The sequence below is a fragment of the Schistocerca piceifrons genome, unplaced genomic scaffold (assembly GCF_021461385.2).
Source record: "Schistocerca piceifrons isolate TAMUIC-IGC-003096 unplaced genomic scaffold, iqSchPice1.1 HiC_scaffold_400, whole genome shotgun sequence".
NCBI lineage: Eukaryota > Metazoa > Arthropoda > Insecta > Orthoptera > Acrididae > Schistocerca > Schistocerca piceifrons.
Window position 1 is genome coordinate 17,501 of NW_025728626.1, and position 5,000 is coordinate 22,500.

General features: G+C 52.7%; 1 non-coding gene across 1 annotated transcript in view; it reads left to right on the top strand.

Annotated features, from left to right (window-relative positions):
• Nucleotides 1-3,509: 3,509 nt before the first annotated feature.
• Nucleotides 3,510-5,000, top strand: part of LOC124748040 — a 1,909-nt gene continuing 418 nt past the window's right edge. The window contains exon 1 of the ribosomal RNA XR_007011609.1: nucleotides 3,510-5,000. This exon is cut by the window's right edge and continues 418 nt beyond it. This is a non-coding gene — a ribosomal RNA (small subunit ribosomal RNA).

Below are 5,000 nucleotides of genomic sequence, written 5' to 3' on the forward strand. Positions count from 1 at the left end.
ACCACACGTCAGCCAGACACTCTGATCACGCACCACTCTCTGCTTCTAACAGGCGCACATACAATATGTAAGCACCAGCATGGAACAACATCCAGTGCATCTTCTCCGCCACATTACACAATCCACACTATCACAACCAGACCAGGAGGTCCATGCGGAAAATACAATATCCCAGCCTTTCGACATCCACCATTGCGCAGACCAGGCACCAACACCCACACATGTCCTATACAACGGTGCACCCAACATCACAATAGTACCTCCTGTCACAGCGCACAAACAATGACATGAGTCAAAGACACAGGTCTCACACAAGCATAGAATTGGAGCGCCGCCTCTAATAAGCCAAAGGTGCATCCTGACGTGACAAATCTGATCATGTCACAAGCATTCACTTACTATAATCACTATCAACGAACCTGCCGCCCCCGCCCCCCCCCCCCTACACCTTTCCTTACAACAACGTGTAACCTAACCTAACCTAACCTAACCTATGTTGTACCTTAACCTAACCTATGTTGTACCTTAACCTAACCTATGTTGTACCTTAACCTAACCTATGTTGTACCTTAACCTAACCTATGTTGTACCTTAACCTAACCTATGTTGTACCTTAACCTAACCTATGTTGTACCTTAACCTAACCTATGTTGTACCTTAACCTAACCTATGTTGTACCTTAACCTAACCTATGTTGTACCTTAACCTAACCTATGTTGTACCTTAACCTAACCTATGTTGTACCTTAACCTAACCTATGTTGTACCTTAACCTAACCTATGTTGTACCTTAACCTAACCCATGTTGTACCTTAACCTAACCCATGTTGTACCTTAACCTAACCCATGTTGTACCTTAACCTAACCCATGTTGTACCTTAACCTAACCCATGTTGTACCTTAACCTAACCCATGTTGTACCTTAACCTAACCCATGTTGTACCTTAACCTAACCCATGTTGTACCTTAACCTAACCCATGTTGTACCTTAACCTAACCCATGTTGTACCTTAACCTAACCCATGTTGTGCCTTAACCTAACCCATGTTGTGCCTTAACCTAACCCATGTTGTGCCTTAACCCTAACCCATGTTGTGCCTTAACCTAACCCATGTTTGTGCCTTAACCTAACCCATGTTGTGCCTTAACCTAACCCACGTTGTGCCTTAACCTAACCCACGTTGTGCCTTAACCTAACCCATGTTGTGCCTTAACCTAACCCATGTTGTGCCTTAACCTAACCCATGTTGTGCCTTAACCTAACCCATGTTGTGCCTTAACCTAACCCATGTTGTGCCTTAACCTAACCCATGTTGTGCCTTAACCTAACCCATGTTGTGCCTTAACCTAACCCATGTTGTGCCTTAACCTAACCCACGTTGTGCCTTAACCTAACCCACGTTGTGCCTTAACCTAACCCACGTTGTGCCTTAACCTAACCCATGTTGTGCCTTAACCTAACCCATGTTGTGCCTTAACCTAACCCATGTTGTGCCTTAACCTAACCCACGTTGTGCCTTAACCTAACCCACGTTGTGCCTTAACCTAACCCACGTTGTGCCTTAACCTAACCACGTTGTGCCTTAACCTAACCCCACGTTGTGCCCTTAACCTAACCACACGTTGTCCCCTAAAGTAACCCACGTTGTCCCCTAACGTAACCCACGTTGTCCCCTAACGTAACCCATGTTGTCGCCTAAAACCTGCTCTGTAATTGTTATACGACTCGTTCAATTAGTGTAGTGTTGCCCACCCGCAACCCTCGCAATATAGTTCGCTACTCGCACTGCCCGCTCCCCTGTGTATCGCTTCATGTTAAACACCTTGCAAGTCTTGCTGACTTTCCACATGCTCCTGCTGTACACTGTAATGTGGATGGCAGCAGGACGTACATGCCGCCCCCTCCCCACGTCCCCACCTTGCCCCCCTGCCTTCGCAAGCTGGTTGGTGAGAAGTTTGCATGTTCCAATGCCCCTTCGCATGCGACGTACTCAGGCTACGTTGTGGTGCGGCCTGTGTCAACCGTCCGCTAATGTCGTACGCGTAAACCACAATCTGTACTGCACATTCGTCCCTTATGTACCGAATGATACATCGTGGCACATGTGTGACCGTACAACGACTGCGCCCAAAAACGGCGGACCATACAGTGCAAATATTGTGCACGCAGCTACGTGTCGTCTCCCTATGAGAGCTGGATTGCAGTGTGGTACGCCATAGAGACGTGTGGGAGGAACGGACGCCGTGGATGGCGATCAGCATGAGCTGTCTGTTGATGTATTCGGACCTAGTCGTCTCTCCTCACACACCGTGATGGCATGGTGCAACCGCGTTCCATATCTGCGACATGCTACAGAGGCCGGTTGACAGTCGTTCGAGCAATGGACATCGCATACGTACGGGGGCCACCTTCCACGTATTGTCTAGGCGTGCACATTTTGTTTGCGTGTATGTGGGCAGACGTAGTGTGGCGTGACACCTGACACAGGCATGCAATAATCGTTGAAGTTGCAAATGGCGATGGACGCCTGCGTTTTCTGGTGAAGTTACGCAAATGAACAAATGGTAACCTGTTGTGGTGCGGTTGTTCTCGCTAGGGGTGAATCGGTGATGGCGACGATAGGTTGAGGTACGAACCGGTTGTTCCAGCGATACCCACCATGCCGACGAAACTGAACGGCATCTGGGTGTGAAGCGATACGCGGCGGTGGCTGGGTGGGACCGTCCCCCGGCCGGTGAGGGGGCGCCTCCCGGCGTGCTGGGCCGCGCGGTGCGTGGGCGCACGCGCTACAGCCGGCTGGTGGGGGCGGCCAGTGGCAGGCGCGCCGGCCGACGGACGCGGCAGGCGTCGCAGCTGCGCGCGCGGCGCACCCTGCGCGCGGCGCCCGTGCGGCCAAAGTAGGTCCTCGCGGGGCCCGGTGCGAAGCGCGGTGGACATCTTCAGTGTGCTGGTTCCGATTGAGGGACTGTGTGCGTTGAGGATGCGCCGCCGCCCGGCGCTCGGCGCGCTCGCGACGCCGTCTGCTGCTCGGTCGCCCCAGCGGTTCTCGCTGGTGGTTTTGTATCGCAGCTGTGCGGATGTGTTGGCGCGTGCGCTGTGCTGGGAGAGTTCGCTTCGGCACCCAAGTGGGGCTTTTTGTCCTTCTGTGGCGCTGGGCGTTGGAGCTGCCGGTCACCGTAGGTGGCGCGTGTTGTCTCCCGCCGGCAATGCCACGACAGCACGCTCCCCGGGGCCTCTGTCGGCAGCGGCAAGCTCAGTTGGGAGCACGGGTGGTCGCACCGAAAGCGTCTACTCGCCTAACTCCGGGCGATTGCGCCTCTCTCGAACCCGACCAAGTACTTGGGACGGCGCTGCGCGCCGCCGGGACCTGAGAGGGTTTCGAGGTGTATTGTGCAGGGGAGCTCAGCCTCCTCCTGTTTGCAGAATGATTGAGCGGACGCTTGCGTGTTCGCGCGGGCCCCCGGGACACACTCCCGGGCGGCCGGCTGCTCAGCTCTAGTTGACGCAGCTCCCTGGTTGATCCTGCCAGTAGTCATATGCTTGTCTCAAAGATTAAGCCATGCATGTCTCAGTACAAGCCGCATTAAGGTGAAACCGCGAATGGCTCATTAAATCAGTTATGGTTCCTTAGATCGTACCCACGTTACTTGGATAACTGTGGTAATTCTAGAGCTAATACATGCAAACAGAGTCCCGACCAGAGATGGAAGGGACGCTTTTATTAGATCAAAACCAATCGGTCGGCTCGTCCGGTCCGTTTGCCTTGGTGACTCTGAATAACTTTGGGCTGATCGCACGGTCCTCGTACCGGCGACGCATCTTTCAAATGTCTGCCTTATCAACTGTCGATGGTAGGTTCTGCGCCTACCATGGTTGTAACGGGTAACGGGGAATCAGGGTTCGATTCCGGAGAGGGAGCCTGAGAAACGGCTACCACATCCAAGGAAGGCAGCAGGCGCGCAAATTACCCACTCCCGGCACGGGGAGGTAGTGACGAAAAATAACGATACGGGACTCATCCGAGGCCCCGTAATCGGAATGAGTACACTTTAAATCCTTTAACGAGTATCTATTGGAGGGCAAGTCTGGTGCCAGCAGCCGCGGTAATTCCAGCTCCAATAGCGTATATTAAAGTTGTTGCGGTTAAAAAGCTCGTAGTTGGATTTGTGTCCCACGCTGTTGGTTCACCGCCCGTCGGTGTTTAACTGGCATGTATCGTGGGACGTCCTGCCGGTGGGGCGAGCCGAAGGCGTGCGACCGCCTCGTGCGTGCTCGTGCGTCCCGAGGCGGACCCCGTTGAAATCCTACCAGGGTGCTCTTTATTGAGTGTCTCGGTGGGCCGGCACGTTTACTTTGAACAAATTAGAGTGCTTAAAGCAGGCAAGCCCGCCTGAATACTGTGTGCATGGAATAATGGAATAGGACCTCGGTTCTATTTTGTTGGTTTTCGGAACCCGAGGTAATGATTAATAGGGACAGGCGGGGGCATTCGTATTGCGACGTTAGAGGTGAAATTCTTGGATCGTCGCAAGACGAACAGAAGCGAAAGCATTTGCCAAGTATGTTTTCATTAATCAAGAACGAAAGTTAGAGGTTCGAAGGCGATCAGATACCGCCCTAGTTCTAACCATAAACGATGCCAGCCAGCGATCCGCCGCAGTTCCTCCGATGACTCGGCGGGCAGCCTCCGGGAAACCAAAGCTTTTGGGTTCCGGGGGAAGAATGGTTGCAAAGCTGAAACTTAAAGGAATTGACGGAAGGGCACCACCAGGAGTGGAGCCTGCGGCTTAATTTGACTCAACACGGGAAACCTCACCAGGCCCGGACACCGGAAGGATTGACAGATTGATAGCTCTTTCTTGATTCGGTGGGTGGTGGTGCATGGCCGTTCTTAGTTGGTGGAGCGATTTGTCTGGTTAATTCCGATAACGAACGAGACTCTAGCCTGCTAACTAGTCGCGTGACATCCTTCGTGCTGTCAGCGATTACTTTTCTTCTTA